A 16,140-nucleotide genomic window follows, 5' to 3' on the forward strand; every position below is an offset into this window, starting at 1 on the left:
CGGCACCGGTCTGCATGTAAAATTGTCCTGGAGCATCCTGTATCAATAAGTGCCAAACATCGCGTCCCGTCAACATGGATGCTTATCACCGGGAGCGTCGTGTTCACATCTTGGTTGGGAAGGAGACTGGCGCTTATGCGTCCTCCCCTTGCTCGTTTCCCGAGCAGTTCCGAGCCCAGTGTCCACTCTCACCGCAACGGTAACACCGTGTTCCACGTTTTCGACAGTCCCTTGCAAGGTGGCCTTTAACATTGCATTTGAAACAGGTCACGTTAACAGGATTATTCTGGGCCCTGTTGTTGGGTGAGCGTGTGGCTGCAACCACATCCTAATTTTGTTCGCCAGTCGTCGTCAAAATTCTCGCTCTCGACATTAGCTCCCCCATGGTCAGGGCTTTGATGTTCGGCACCTGTTGAAGAGCAATTGAGATGGTGTCAGGGAATCCAGTGACAAAAATTAATTTTGTGAGTCTCTCTAAGCTTTCTCCTGTGAATCCGGCCAATCCAACCAACTGCCTGATTTTGTTGGCGTACACATCCACACGTTCACCAGCCCATCTAACCATAGTTATTTTTCTATATGCTGCAAACGCGTCATCAGTAAATGCCTCCTTTAATCGAGCCTCAATCTGGTCTATTTGCTTTTGATCGTCCTCCTCCATTTCCATGTAGAGGGTCAGCGCATCGCCTTCCAGGTATAAAGGTAGCAGACTCGCTACGTCATCCACCTGCTGAAGTTGTGCGACAAGTCTCACTTTTTTCAGCCACGCTACAATGTCTCCCTCGCCAGAGAACGGCTTGATAATATCACTGCTTATCCGCTTGATAATATCACTGCTTATCACTGCTTATCCGCACCTTCGCCATATTCGAGCCGAAATATTGAAACAAAAATGTAGTAGGCAAAAAAAAAAAAAATGTTCTGTCAGCAACAGTACAACTTCAAAATAGTCAATATCGCCCACCTCCAGAAGAGAGGGAATTCCTGTTCGTGATAACCGTGGTAAAAGAAGACACACTCCAATCGCCAGAAACACCCACACACACAATTTGCAGGACACTGCCGACTCGTCTCTAGCCTCCTGCTTTTATAGTGGCCGGGAATTATCCATTTGCATAATCACATGAGAAAGAAACGTGATTTTCCGAGAGTTGCATGGGGTAAACGCTAATAAAAACCCCCGGACGCCATCTTGGAATTCTCTTTTTTCCCCCCAACCGGTGACACAACAGACGTACCCGAGGTAAGCTCTTTTTCCCCTCATTTTAGTTATTGCTACTTCTGCTACACTTTTCCAAGCACTTTGTTCTTTTTCTCCCGATAGTCTACAGGGAAGTATCAGCTGACAGAGACACGCGTATTGGAACGTGTCGCAAAAAGAATCTCTCTTTCCCTTTTCTCACCTCGTTTTACCAATATCGCTAGCTGTAACCCTCCATCACCTCTCCAAGTATGCCCACAAGTGGCGGTCACCCAATCAGCGGCTGCAGTAAGGGCTTGCTTGGTTGCCAAAGAGAAAGAAAAAATAATAAAAGCGACCCTTACATGTATCTAAGCAAAAGAAAAGGAAAGAAAAAATTTTCCTTTCTCATCTTCTCTCCCCCACCTCCTCCGCCCCATCAGCGAGGAAATAAACGTTCTCATGCCAGGAATACGAAATGTCATACTTAATTAGCCTCAACGGACCTACCATGCGGGTCTTCGGGTGGTCTCTTCCCCCGTCACTGGACGACATCTCTATCGGCGATCTATCAACACAGTCTGTCTGTTAATTTTCGGAATTATTTTTATGTGGTATTCCCGGCGAGTGGGGAGGAAGATCATTTTGATTATCAACCAAGAAACAGACGTATTCTGTTTAAAACAATATCAAACCATCAGCATCATCATTAGAATTCAGCTATGCAAATTCCTCTGAATGCGTGTCAATGAGACCACCCAGGCGACAAGCTGTTCCTTAATCAATTAGCAAGGCATCTCTCGGAATCGCTCGGTCCCCATCGGGTCACAGTTAGATAAAGAGAGAGAGAGAGAGAGAGAGAACGAGAGAGAGAGAGAGAGGGGGGGGAGAGAGGGAGATGTCTTTTGGGAGTTATATGAGGATGTTTTGAGAGAGAGGGAGATACCTTTTAGCGAAAAAAGTTATATTTGCTTACCAGACTGTGTTTTGTGCACTTCTTTTAGTACTGAGAAAGAGACTCTTCATCAAGACTATAAGGCAAAATGTATTTAATGTGGAGAACAGAAATTAAAAATTGTCTCAGTCGTGAAAGACCTTTCCTCCACTAACCGGGAACAAAAAATCGGCGCAAAGATCTTCTGCAGGATCTTTTTTGTATGAAGTCACTCCTTTAGATGGGACACTTCCTGTTCTGGAGTCATCTGCAGATGTTATAGTTTTTAAATGTTTTTCAAGACTTGCCTCAACGTACCTTCCTGAGGTATTACAAGAACTATCGAGCTCAAGATTGATTTGTCCTGGGATATTTCTGAGACTCTCAGAATTATATTTTACTTGGTTAGAAGTAGATTTTCGGATGTTGAGATGTGTGTTCCGCTGCAGGACACTAAAAGCTTGAATCCTTCCATAAGTATTATATTTCCAGATACCTAAGTGCTTCTGACACCCATATCAAGCTTTGTTTATTTGGTTTTATGTATATAGCTATACCAACTTTATAATTGTAATGTCCTTGTATAACTTGTGCAGGATTTAGCTTTCAGTATTGTTTAATTTCTCCGAGTTAGAGAACTTACCTAAGCATAGGATTGATTGGATTTGTCCCTCTTATAATATCGGTGTTGATCTCACGGGGTTCTTATGGTTACAAGGGAGCTGAGACATTTTGGTATTCGCTAGAGATTTTATAAGGATGAGGAGTTTGGATAGCAGATTATGTGAACTTCTTAAGCCTTCATACCCTTTTATATGTGCATAGTCAGTTATCTATCCTTCCAAACTGCTGTTATGATAGTTCATCAGTTTTTAAATTTGTGGATCTGGTTGGGAGTTTCTCAGTTCTAATATATATATTTTATTCTACTAATCAAACAATTAATATGTTTGATTACATGGTGACTTTTTGAAGATATTTATCTACTAATGTTTTGAAGTAATGCAAATGTGAATTTCATTCAATTACGTATAATGCGATATTGTTAGTACATTTTAGCCAATTAAATCGACTATTATCACCTTTACAACGAACTGATTGGGTAAATTCTCAACCAATCAAATCGGATAACAAAATCCCGAATCTTTACTTTTACATCTCTTTAATGATGAAAACATTTTAAAAAAGTTGATCTTTTCGGATAAAATGGCTACAATGAAAAGATAAAAAAAACAATGGGAACAAAAATGTTATCTGTTTAAAAAAAAAATTTTCACCGAAAGGGAATATTAGAAAGAAGAAAAGAAGACAACGAAACAATTTTAAATTTAAATGAATCGATATCAACACAAATCGTTCAAACAGATACAAAAAGATGAGGTTTTCGTACAAGAAAATATTTTGTTTCTGGAAGAAAGCCATCTGTTAATTCAGAAGAAAATAATCAGTTTAGATTAAATAATAAACACGACGATCTCATTGATTTAAATATTTCACCAATCATTCTGCAAAATTTCGTTATATAATGGAGAATATTTCCAATTGATTTCAGTTCCTGTGATTTTAAAGCATAATATTAACGGGTGAGTAAAAAAAAAATGCTTATTGCTTTGTGACCCATATTTACTGCAAATTTCATAAATACAATTTAAGTTACTCAAGTTCTTTTGAAAACATTCCTCACATTAAAAGAATGCTAGCAACTTGTGGATGAATTCTTTTTCAGGGCGTCGAGGAACGCGACAAAACCAAGGAAGTCTCCTTTTAAGAAGAGTCTTTATGATGCTGATGATGATAATGCTATTTCGCCTCGTATCAGGATTTGTCTGTGACCGAACAAAAAAGAAAATCGAAGTCGAAAATCCAACTGGAAAACACGACACACAGCTGACGTAACTCGCCACTTCAATAGTTGTAGAAAAACGCGCGACTTACCTGACTAGCACGTGTGCATGATTCAAAGGGTCGATTGTGGAATGAAATGAAAAAAGAAAGAAAGGAAAAACTAACATGGCGAGAAAGTTTGTTCTATGGGGAACAATCAAGTGACTCTGAATATTTATGCAAATGAGACTATTCTATAAAAGCGGACATGAAGCGAGAATGAGGCGAGTTGAGAGAAGTCAGCTGGAAAGATTGTTGCGTTTTAGAAGTCGTAAGTTTTGTCAACAGTGTAAGATTTATCCGAGAAATTGGTGTTTTCAAGTGCAAAATAAATAACACTTGAGTTATTTAATTATAATAGTCAAGTCCAAAATCCACCCTTCTGAAAAATCAGGCTCTTCTTTTATATCCAACCGGAACCGTTTCATTTGCATATTGAGCAAGCATATAAAAAGGCTGCCATTTCATTTTTTTCTCTTCACTCCTTCTATCTGCACAAGATCTTACAAACTGTTGAAAGAACAGATGGGTCATAAATTAAATCATTTAATCACAGATTCCTTGCAAGCTGCATGCGATTATAATATCAGCGTCAGTATTACTGGTATAATTAATATATTTATTTTGACTTGTCATCGATAGTCAGACTCTTTTTTTATTATTATTCCATTTTTATCCTAAACAAGGCACAGTTGCCACTTTGATGTAGGGGGATACTATCAGGGGCATAAGTTGCAGGGAGCTGAGCAGCAAGATGTCTGTTCACATTATACTTGAACTTCTGTATGTCAGTACAGTTGGGAAAACAGAATCTTGAAAGGGAGTTCCAAAGTCTAGCAGTTCTAAGGAAGAAACTATTGGAGTAGAAGGCTTTCTTAAATCTAGGGATCTCTACTGTGTATGATGGGATTTTGCTGCTTGTCGGGTTTGTCGGGGGTATTTACGTCGAGGGGCACAAGTGCTTGTAGTTCGTCGGAGCATTCACCACTAGAATACTGTATAACATGCAGAGGTATGCAACATTTCGTCGACGAGACAGAAATTGAAGTTTAGATGACAGTTCAGGACCTATCAGGTTAGTGGCTCTCTTTTGAACCCTGTCCAGGAGTGAGAGACCAGTAGCAGATGCACCAGCCCAAATGTAGCAACAATACTTCGTACATGGGTGAATGGTGGCCTCATAGAAGTACAGGATACCTTCAAGTGTAAGTAGCTTTCTAGCACGGTAGAGATAGCCAACCTTTCTCATAGCGGCCCTGGCAATGCTCTCAATTTATCTGTTCCAACTCATGTTCCCTGTGAACGTTAGGCCGAGGAGTTTTAAAGAAGTACTTTCAGGTAATGTATCTTAAGCCATTGCTATTGGTGATTGAGAAGGTTTCTTGTAATTATGGAAGGAAACAAGCTTAGTCTTGGTAGCATTGAATGTGACCATCCACTCATGTCCCTATTCCACTACCGATAGGAGGTCTTTCTTCTAGTGTTTCTGCCATTTCCTTAGCTATGTATTCCTTTGTTTTACCTTCGTGCCGTTATACAGCGTAATGTCATCAGCAAATATACCCATTTCAGAGACAATTTTATCAGGGAGGTCATTTATGAATATCAGCAATAATAAAGGTTCAAGGATAGACTCCTGAGGTACGTTGAGGACAACCTGATTCTTCTCTTACTTAAGAAAGATTTAATTATGTTAAGTATTTGTCCAGTGATACCGTATGATCTAATTTTCCTGAGAAGAACATCGTGCCATACCCTGTCAAAAGCCTTAGATATATTTAGGGTTACCGCTCTACCCTTCCCTGTTTTGTCCAGTGTATGGTATATACGTTCAAAGATTACAGTTAGGATATACACAGTAGAACAGACTTGCCTTAATCTGTATTGTTGATCGGTCAGAAGTTTAGTAGCTGCAAGGTGATGGACTAGAACTTGGTTAATTCAGGACTAAAATATTTTGGAGAAAAGCGGGAAGAGGCTAATAGGGCAATAATTTAATGGGTCAGTTCTTTCGCCAGAATTCTTGAAAACAGGTACCACTGGAGCAGTTTTCCAGCAGCCAGGAAAGCAAGATTCGTTAAGGCATTTGTTGTACAGTTTGGAGAGAACTGGAACAACATCAGCAGAGCATTTTTTAATAGCACAGTCGGGATGAGATCGGGTCCACGTGCTTTTAAGGTGTCAAGTTTTTTTTATGATACGATGCACCTGAGAAGGGGTGATTTTCAGATCGTCTAATGTGGCGTCTGTCCGCAAAGGAAAGTCAGGTATGGAGTGGCTTTCTGAGTCCAATGTAGAGTTGGAGGCAAAACGACTGGCAAGCATATTAAACAAACAACTTCATAATTGCTGGATAGTGGAAAGAATTGTTGATTGCTAATTATTTTCTACACTGTTGTAGATTTTCCAAAAATCACGGGTTTCTAATTTCTGCGCTTATTTTAACAAATCGTATAACATTTACTATCCCAGTTTTTCAGATGAAACATATACTATTTCTATCTATTGTTTCTTTACAGTTTTGTAGACATGAAGTCTCTTTTCATGTCTGTGTCTCTTCTATCGATGGCATTGGCGGCCAATATTGGCACAACAGAACCATATTTTGCGCTGTATTCTTCACCAGATACATATTCTGTAACTGTGGCTGTTTCACGTAAGCAATAATTTCATCATTTACACTTCATTATGTAAGTGAGGCATTTGTACATGCCCACGCTTAGTGTTTTTAATTTAGCTTTTTTATTTTCGTTAGGTTTTTATTTTTAAGAATATATAACCTATGGCGTTCATCTGATTTTTAATGTATAATATTATTTATAAATTTAAATGTCTATACTACCTTCAGACGTGTGTATTATGGGTAAGAACTGAATTCTGGGAACTTATTGAAGGCACCTAGTATATGTATGTATATATATATATATATATATATATATATATATATATATATATGTGTGTGTGTGTGTGTGTGTGTGTGTGTGTGTGTGTGTGTGTGTGTAATTATGTTATTAAAGAATATATCTTTAACAAAGGACAAATTTATTTTATATATGTTATATTATTATATTATATATTATATACGTATTATATATATATATATAATAAGTATATAATATATATATAAGTATATAATATATTATATAATAATATAACATATATATATATATATATATATATATGTATATATATATCATAAACATTTCCTTTGTAAAAGATATATTCTTTAATAACGTAATTATACATAATGGTCCTTATCTTGGGTTTAGCATATCGGAAAATGATATACAAACTGCCATTAGCGTATTAAGCGACGCTCTTTGTGTAAACAAATTGAGCGGAGGCATTTGGACGATGTCAAAACATCGTTAATTCATTACCCATACAGCATCAGCTGTATAGCGTAACGGTGAGAAGCCTTGACTGTCATTCGGGCGGTCAGGTTTCGATCCTGGCTTATATATATATATATATATATATATATATATATATATATATATATATATATATATAATGAAGTGACCTTGTCGGTGTGCGTGCAGACAGTCTCTACCAAACTCCCCTCTCGATATTTGGTCTTCGGAGTTGAAATTTGACATCTAGGGTATTTAAACATGTAGTTAATCTTCGATTTGTTTCTATCCGATAAAATAGATGCTAGGGGATCAAAATTTAATTTTAAAAAAAACATTGACCTTGGCCTTGCGTAGGTCGACTATACCCGTTTTTTTTTTCTACGCGTGTGCTAATTTAAAGTTACAGGTTAAACGACATTATGTTTTCATATTTTGTATAGTATGAGTTTAGGTTATAAGCTTAAGGATAAGACTGCAGAGGTCTATGTTTTGGTTTCGATTCTATCTGCTGGCACACGTTATTTTTTACTTTTGAAATCACTTCTATATATTAGGTACAATGGAATATTCGATAGAGAATTAACTTTATAATAATAAATACAAAATCTGCATGAATGAAGATATAAATATTTAAGCATATTTTACGACCGAGCAACGCCGAACGGCATGCTAGTTTATTATATCGGTGAATCTGGCAGTAAATCACGGAAACACAAGATTTCCATTGAAATGTAAATTGTTGATAGTCATATATTAATGTTGCTAACACATTAATATTTAATTTTCTCACAGTTTGTATTTACTCTTCCTTATATTGATACTGGTGATTAATTTATGACAATACTCTGGTGCCACACAGGCAATCGTTCCACTAATGACGTTTTATTCATGAAGACTTTATTAACAACATTGCTATTCTTTTCTTAATGATTTGCCCTATCTTTTTATTGAATTTTGATCTTGTCATTTGCTGGCCTATCAAGAACTGATATCCTTTTCTTCTTGAACCATTCTTTTGTTGATTTCTCTGTACAGAGTACAGCATGGTAATATTGAAATATGACTTCATTACGGCAAAACGTTTCCGCGATGAAAGACAATTTGATAAACATCTGCATTTACTTACATTTTAACGATGTTATATCGCATATCCCTCTATATTTTCATGAACAAACCGAAAACCAGCAATGGCGACACTAGGACAAATCTGTTCGTCGGTACAACGCAAATGAACACAATAAATACACATGACAACTTCAAATACCATTTTTTTTAGATACATACATAATTAGAATAACTCGCACCTTACTTCAACAAAGAAAACCGCCACAGAAAGCCGCACAGCAAAAGACAAAACCAAAATACAAAACACAAACATCACAGCAAACGCAACTCCTAAGCATACAAACACCAATATATAATTCACATAACAATGCAACCGTACAACACCGACTAGATTACATTCACAATTTTATTAGCTTCAAATAGATATAACACATGCATACATACACCAAACAGACGGTTCACTACAACACATTACAGCACGAAAAACAAACACAATCATAAAGCAAACTCAAGCCAGCGATTTAAAAAACTTTATTTGCTCACTACTACGTCCGCTTCATCACTATAAACATATCAGCCTTTTCGACAACAGATAGACCGGCCCTAGCGTGGCGTGCTGTGAACACGCTCTGTCTTCAACCAGCACCCGGCCCCTCCGCAGCGACATCAGACTCGGAGCTTACTAGGCCAGCATCGCCACGTACTCCATTGTGCAAGAATTACCTCAGGGGACGACCGTGTTTCCGTGAACAAAACTGCCCAGTGACAGTAAAACAATCCCTACAGATCGCATATTTCCATGTGAAAATTTTAATAATTGAACAAATTATAAGATAAGTAATAATTATATTTTAAACAATTTTCTTTCAGTGCGTGAAGCGTTGGCCATTTTATATAAAGAACTGCGTGAAACTTCCAATGACTGTAATGTGTATTGCGATGAACATTTCAACCCAGTATACATTTGTTCCAACCTCTGTGCAATGTAAATGATGGCTACTTTTGCTTTCCAAGAGAAATTATTGTTTAAATAGAAATGCAAATATTTTATATGTCCTGATTATCGCTAATAAACAGACAAAAACAAATAGAAAACACATATCTTTATTAGCTGTTTTAACGTTTCAGGACGTAAATTACTTTCTTATAGTTGAGAAAGATTCTAAGCCGCGTCATTTTAGGTAAATGCGAAAAGAAGTATGCATTTATTGTCACAACTGTCGAACTGTTTTGATCTATTATCGAATCATTGCAAGAATCTCTGTTCATCAATCGGTCACGTTTGAAATAGAATGTCGGTAGAATGTATCGGTGGGAGTTGAAACTCCTAGGCTAACTCGATTGTCGCCCTTTAACTCTGAAGAGCGACCTAGCTACGTCACTTCCTTTTTCCCATATTTCTTTCTCTTTCGCGCCGGACCCTCAAGCAGTCAAGATGTAACAAACACCGCTCCGCTGGCAATGGGTCATCACAACCGCCCTGACTAGCCAGTCAGCCTTTCGCAGCTACCGATCGCAAGTAACGAACTCTTATTCTAACGAACTCTCATTCTTTCTATCACTTCTTCATGTATATTTATGTAAATAAATTGCATTTCTTTCGCTGATATATAACGGTATATTTCCGTCCTCATTATGCGACCTTTTACTTTTTCAATTCCTCTGCTATTAAATACTTACACCATTACACACAATGGGGACGGATCGTCCATAACGCAAGTAGACCGTCCTGTCTCCAACATATCTGGCTCATTACTGTGACATAGCCGTAAGTCGTAGCTGTCGAGGGTCAAAATGTCATGATTGACATAAACGTGAACTGAAAAAACAGAAATGTGAAAGCAAGCCAACCGAAGGGGAGCAACAATGTTTTGAATGTAGAAGCATAGATTAATCCACTCTCTTTATCTCCGCTTGGCCGTAATCCGATGATTGATATAAGAAGACGGATAAAGTAAAAAAATATATCTGTTTGAAAAGCGATTCTTCGTTATTTTAAATTAATAATGTGTATTTTTAATTAATGTCTTAATTTTAATTGTTTTTATCAACAAGATAATTCTGGCTACGAGCAAGAAGCCTGTAAGACGTCCATTCGACCAGCCTAACCCTAACCCTAACCCTAAACAAATTCCAGGGGAGACAGACATCATCCTCATCGTCGATATGACAAAAGTGGAACTTTGAAACAGGGACACTATAGAACTCGCGCTCTTGCTTGATATTATGCCTTCATATCTTACGAGAAACAGTTTCATTTTCTTTATTTTTACTCACGTCCACCCATAACAAGGTATATCGCCACTTGGACATAAGGGGCTACTAATTGGGACCATGCTCAAGAAAGATTAACAAGATGTTGGTTTAAGTTACATTTGAACTGATGTGTATCAGTACAGTCATGGAAGCAGGTAGCAGGAAAGGAATTCCAAAGTCTGCCTGTTTAATAAGCTATTAAAGTAGAAAGCTTTCTGGCATTTAGGGACTCAACAGTGAAAGGGATGTGATTTTGTTGCTAACCGAGTTTGTCGGGGATAGGAATGTCGACAGGGCACAAGTACAATGAGTTCATCAGAACACATTCCATTAAAATACTAGTAAAACAGGCAGAGGAATGCAACATTGTGGTGATGGGACAGCGGTTGGGGCCTAGTTAACAAAGTGGGACCTATTTGATTGGAGAATCTTTTTGGACTCTATCCAAGAGGGGGAGACTAGTGATAGATGCACCAACCCAGATATGGCAGCAATACTCCATGCATGGGCGAATGGTAGCCTTGTACAGGTGCAGAATACTCTCAGGATAAGTAGTTTTCTAGCACGATGGGGGGACCCACCTTCTTTTTAATCATTATGAAAGTTATGGTCGTTTTTGCAAATCACACACCTCTATTCAACTGTCAATAAACTTTTTTAGTTTCATCAAATGTCTCTAATAATATTTTTTGTGTCAATTTCATAATTGTTAACATGCTTTCATTCTTTTCGATGATTGATTTTCATTTTATAAATTTGATATTTCTTCTTTTGTAGGTACAGAAAGAATTGCGATTGAAATCATCAGTTGATACGAGAAAATCACCAGGACACGGTCGAAATTAATTTTTGAATAAAATTTCTAGAAAACTCTATTTCACCTTGATTTATTTACTAGCTGACGTAATCAACTTTTGGTTGATTTTGATCAGGTACGAAATATGTTGAACATAAACGTATTCATAACGAATATCATTAGATCACATATGAATATGAGAGGTGATTATTTGTCATACAATCCTATTACAGCTTAACTCATTGCAATAAATCCATTTTTAATTTAAATGAACAATTAAACTCATAACTATATATTATATTGGAAAATCGATTTTATGATTATAAGGCAGTTTCTACCGCAATAAGACACTTTTTAATGTAACAATCTATTAGGGAGTCCACGAAAGATGTAGGGTGATTAGAAGCGTTAATGTACATTTGGAACAATGCATTGAAGAAATAAAAAAATATCAATTAACGTGAGTTGGATGAGATACAAGCGAGATAAACTATAATCTGTATTTCTCCTTTTTTATTTATTTAGTAGCTGACGTAATCATCATTTCTTTCATTTTGTTCAGGTATCAAATTCGTTTCAAATACATTTAATCTTAACGAGTATTTATAAAACATGATATACATGAGAGTTGATCAGATATCTCACTCAAATAAGAACTTTTAGAAGATTTTTACACTGAATTTAAAGTAAAATTAGTTCAAATTGTTAAACAGAAAGTAAATACATCCGTTTTTATCTCATGTTTCTTTATAGACAAAGGTCATATAAAAGGATGCATCCCTTCTCCTACTTTACTGATATAGTTCTGGAGTAAAATATGCGCATAATATTGATATTGCGCATGATATTGATTCAGATGGATTTTTTCATCACTCGGGGAGCTATGCTGAACCACGTGCTCCTCACACGTAGTTACCACAACTCCGACTTCGACACTGACTACTCGTTGGTCGACAGAAAGTTGCGTCTTTATCCCAGGCCGATTCATCGCCACAAGAAGAAGGGTCGCTCAAGAGTTCTGATGCAGAACCCCGGAAATGTTTCTCCAAAGCAATCGACAGGTGTTATATAGGGGTTTCATTGAGAGAGTTTTATTAAAAGATGAGTCTTAGAAAGAGAGTAAGAGTCTTATCATGTAACACAGGGCTCTGGATGATTGTCATACAGACTGCAGCCTGGCGCGATGGGACTTCTTACAGAAGGCCGTGTACAAGACTTTGGGAAAACGATAAAAAAGAATGAAGCCTGATGCGAGGCTGAGATAGAGGAGATGAAGCTTGCCAGAATACTACTACCCTTGTTTAATTACTACATTATCATGAGTTACATTTAATTATTCTCTCTTTTTAATTACTCCATTATGCATTGTTGAATAGAGTTATTACTCTAGTTTGATTACAGCATTAACCGACATTCAAAGAAAGTTATTAACATAGCAGTCAAATAGAATTATTCCCCTTTGTCTACTTTCTATAATAAACATAGTTATTCTCTGCCTTTAATTACTATTAATTGAACTATTGTTTAATGTAGTTGGATGAACACAAGAGGGAAACTCCATTTGACAATAATTAATAATGTAATCAAATAAGAAGAATAAATGTATCTGATAATGCTGATTTAGACAATTAAAGTAGGAGATTACTCTATTTGAAATGTTCAATAGAGAAATTAAACAAACAAGAGACTCAATTTGACTGCTGTTTTATGCAGTAGTTAATCACTTGGAATAGCTATATTTATTTGCGGTTTGGTTAAGGTAAAAGTATAATTATATATGACAATGCTTAATGGCGATATGAAACAAGTATTATTTCTATTTGGTAATCTTTAATGTAGTAAGTAAACAAAGCGAACAATTCTATTTGAATGTTGTCGAATGTATTAATAAAACTCCGTTTAACTCCTGCTTAGTATAGCAATCACACAAGAGGAACTTTATTTTATAACAATGCATTAAGCATATAAGAAGAATGTTTGTTTCAGATTTAATAAACTACTTAAACAAGGGGCATAACTCTATGTAACAATGAACGCAGTAATGAAATGAGGACAATAATAACTCTATTTAAACAGATAGAATACTAGCTATTTTACAATTGTTAATGACGTAATTATACGCATGTAGTAACGACACAAGGAGAATAATTGTGGTTAATAATGTTTAATGCACTAATCATGCAAGTACTATAATTCTGTTTTATTAAATTTTAATATAGTAATATAGATAATTACTAGATTAAGCAGAAACCCAATAAAGTTATTTCCCTTGTTTAATAATGATAAACAAACAGCATGCAAATGTAATTATATCTCGCATATTAATAATACATTAAAACAATACTCGATTTTAAGTATTCTCTTAGCATAAGTATTACATTAATCAAAAGTTAAAACAGTAATTCCTTTTGATAAATTATTTACTGCACTAAGAATTGTCAAATACGTTTACTTGATTAATTAAGTTATTATCAATTTGACTACTATCGGTAAAAAAGGGGATTATCGCTACTTAACAAGGATTAATCATGTTAATAAACATTGCGGAATTTGACAATGATTAATATATTAATCAATCGAGGGTAATAACTCGATTTGATTGCTGTTTGATTTTTAATCAAATACGAGCTTAAATATATTATTATATTAAACTTCATGTTTTTTAGCTCTGATCACATCTAATCGAATGATTAGACGATGAAAAGAACTTATGGGATATGGGATGTGAGTCTGTGTTCACCAATTTATAATCGGGATCTATCGATTTTTAAGACCACGGTTGCAGGTGCATGAATTTCTAGAAATCGAAAGTAATTAATAGAATATCACCGGGATCGTAAAAGGTAAATTTAACTAGATTTCCGATTTATAGAAGGCTTCCATCGAATCACATCCAAGTCCATATAAAATAAAAAGACGTGATTAACATTGGAAAAATAACGCCATGCGACAAAGAACTTGAGATTGTTGTCCTGGGATGAAATAGCATTTCTATACATGTTTAAGAAACAGTAATTCAAATCATTCCAATTTTAAGGTTTTTAGACAGTCTTTGCTAATAAGTATCTCGTGGAAAAGTCATAAAGTTTATGATTACTGATTTTCATAAACAGAGGGACACACGTGGTTATTTTTTGGAGGGAAAAGAAAGTCATAAGCTATGTAAACGTCTTGCGTGTGTGTATGTTCGTCACATGTGAAAACATCAGTTCGAAATAGTATTTTCTGAAAAGAAGGAATAATTCTCGTTTGATATGGTAACTTTTCATATTGAGAGTTAATGATACATAACACGCGGAAAGTCATGTTAGGTGATTTGACGTTGCACAAAGACAAAGTCTCTTAGACACGAATCGGCCTTGTGAAAACGGAAGAGAAAAATGATTTGATTTTCGTAGGCCAAATCTTATATAGGCAAGTTCTAGAATATTTCAGTCTGTCTGTTGTATCACAGGGCGTGAAATGCAATAAAGTTTCTTTATTGCATGTGTGCGGATGGACAAATTACGACGTTGTGCCTTTGCGCGTTCTGCTATCTGGAGATGTTGAAACGGTGATTGCTATGAAAATGTCTCTGCTAAAGATTTGTTTCAGCCATCTGTAGCGAATGCTACAAACTTAAGTTGACTACTGTTTTAATATCGGAATCAAACAAAGGAATTCTCACTATTTGACAATGGTAAATCTAGTTAATTAAACTACGGGAATAATTATATTCGACAATATTTTATGTATTAATTAATCGATGGTATCAACACGATTTGACTGCCGTTTAATGTTTAAGTATAAACTATAAGTATAAACTATATTACACAATGATAAACGGGTTGATAAAAGAAGATTCATAACTATCAGGTAGTTGTTAAAACGAAGGTAGCAATTAAACAAGTGGAATTTCACTGGTTGACATAGTTTAAAAAAGCAATTGTCTGTGAGCGATAACTCTATTTTGCTACTGTTTGATGGATTAACAACGGGAAATACGAATATCCTAGTGTTATTTACTATAAATGTATGTTCACATGTAGAATATCATTTTATAAGATAAATAAGCTTTGGGTTTTTATCTTTCAAACAATATAATTTAAATTAAGACAAATAAATATTTATTATAACTTTTTAAAATGCATAGTCTGTATAAGCCCCGCCCACTTTTGCACGTTTCGAATCAGGGTGGTGCAGAGGGGGGTACTAGGGGTGCCTCTTTTACTACTGTTTTAAACATGGCCTTTACAGAGGAATGTATTATAGGCCTTTGGCCCACTGAGACGGTATTCAGTACTATATTTTTGCCGGCTTTTTTTTTTTCGCGCTGAGCACCTGCTCTGAGAAAGTCCTCTGCACGCCACTCTTCCTCATGCTTAGTGTAGTTATTAAACGCTGGGAATAACTTTATTCGACCGATGTTTATTGTAATCATTAAACAAGGGATAAAACTCTAATTGACTGATACGTTTTTGTTACATTGGCGACCTTTAAACCAACGCGTTTTAGGCAAAAGTAGTATTACGTACTTATGGCGAAATTAGTATAAATTCCAAAAATTACGTACTTATGGCGAAATTAGTATAAATTTCAAAAATTACGTAAAATGATCCAATAGAAAAGTAATTACAAGCAAAAGTAAAATTTATCGAATTATTATGTTTCATCGTATGCTTTAATGTGG

At 35.9% G+C, this 16,140-nt stretch overlaps 1 long non-coding RNA gene across 1 annotated transcript in view; it reads left to right on the forward strand.

The window, feature by feature from the left end:
• The window catches only part of LOC145284416 (uncharacterized), a 42,626-nt gene extending 31,076 nt beyond the window's left edge, over positions 1-11,550 (forward strand). Inside the window, exons 2-3 of the long non-coding RNA XR_013868823.1 lie at positions 6,518-6,654; positions 11,453-11,550. This is a non-coding gene — a long non-coding RNA (uncharacterized LOC145284416). The remainder of the gene's footprint in view (positions 1-6,517; positions 6,655-11,452) is intronic.
• The last annotated feature ends 4,590 nt before the right edge of the window (positions 11,551-16,140 follow it).

The sequence above is a fragment of the Euprymna scolopes genome, chromosome 9 (assembly GCF_053919585.1).
Source record: "Euprymna scolopes isolate OS-2025 chromosome 9, ASM5391958v1, whole genome shotgun sequence".
In the NCBI taxonomy this organism is placed as follows: domain Eukaryota; kingdom Metazoa; phylum Mollusca; class Cephalopoda; order Sepiida; family Sepiolidae; genus Euprymna; species Euprymna scolopes.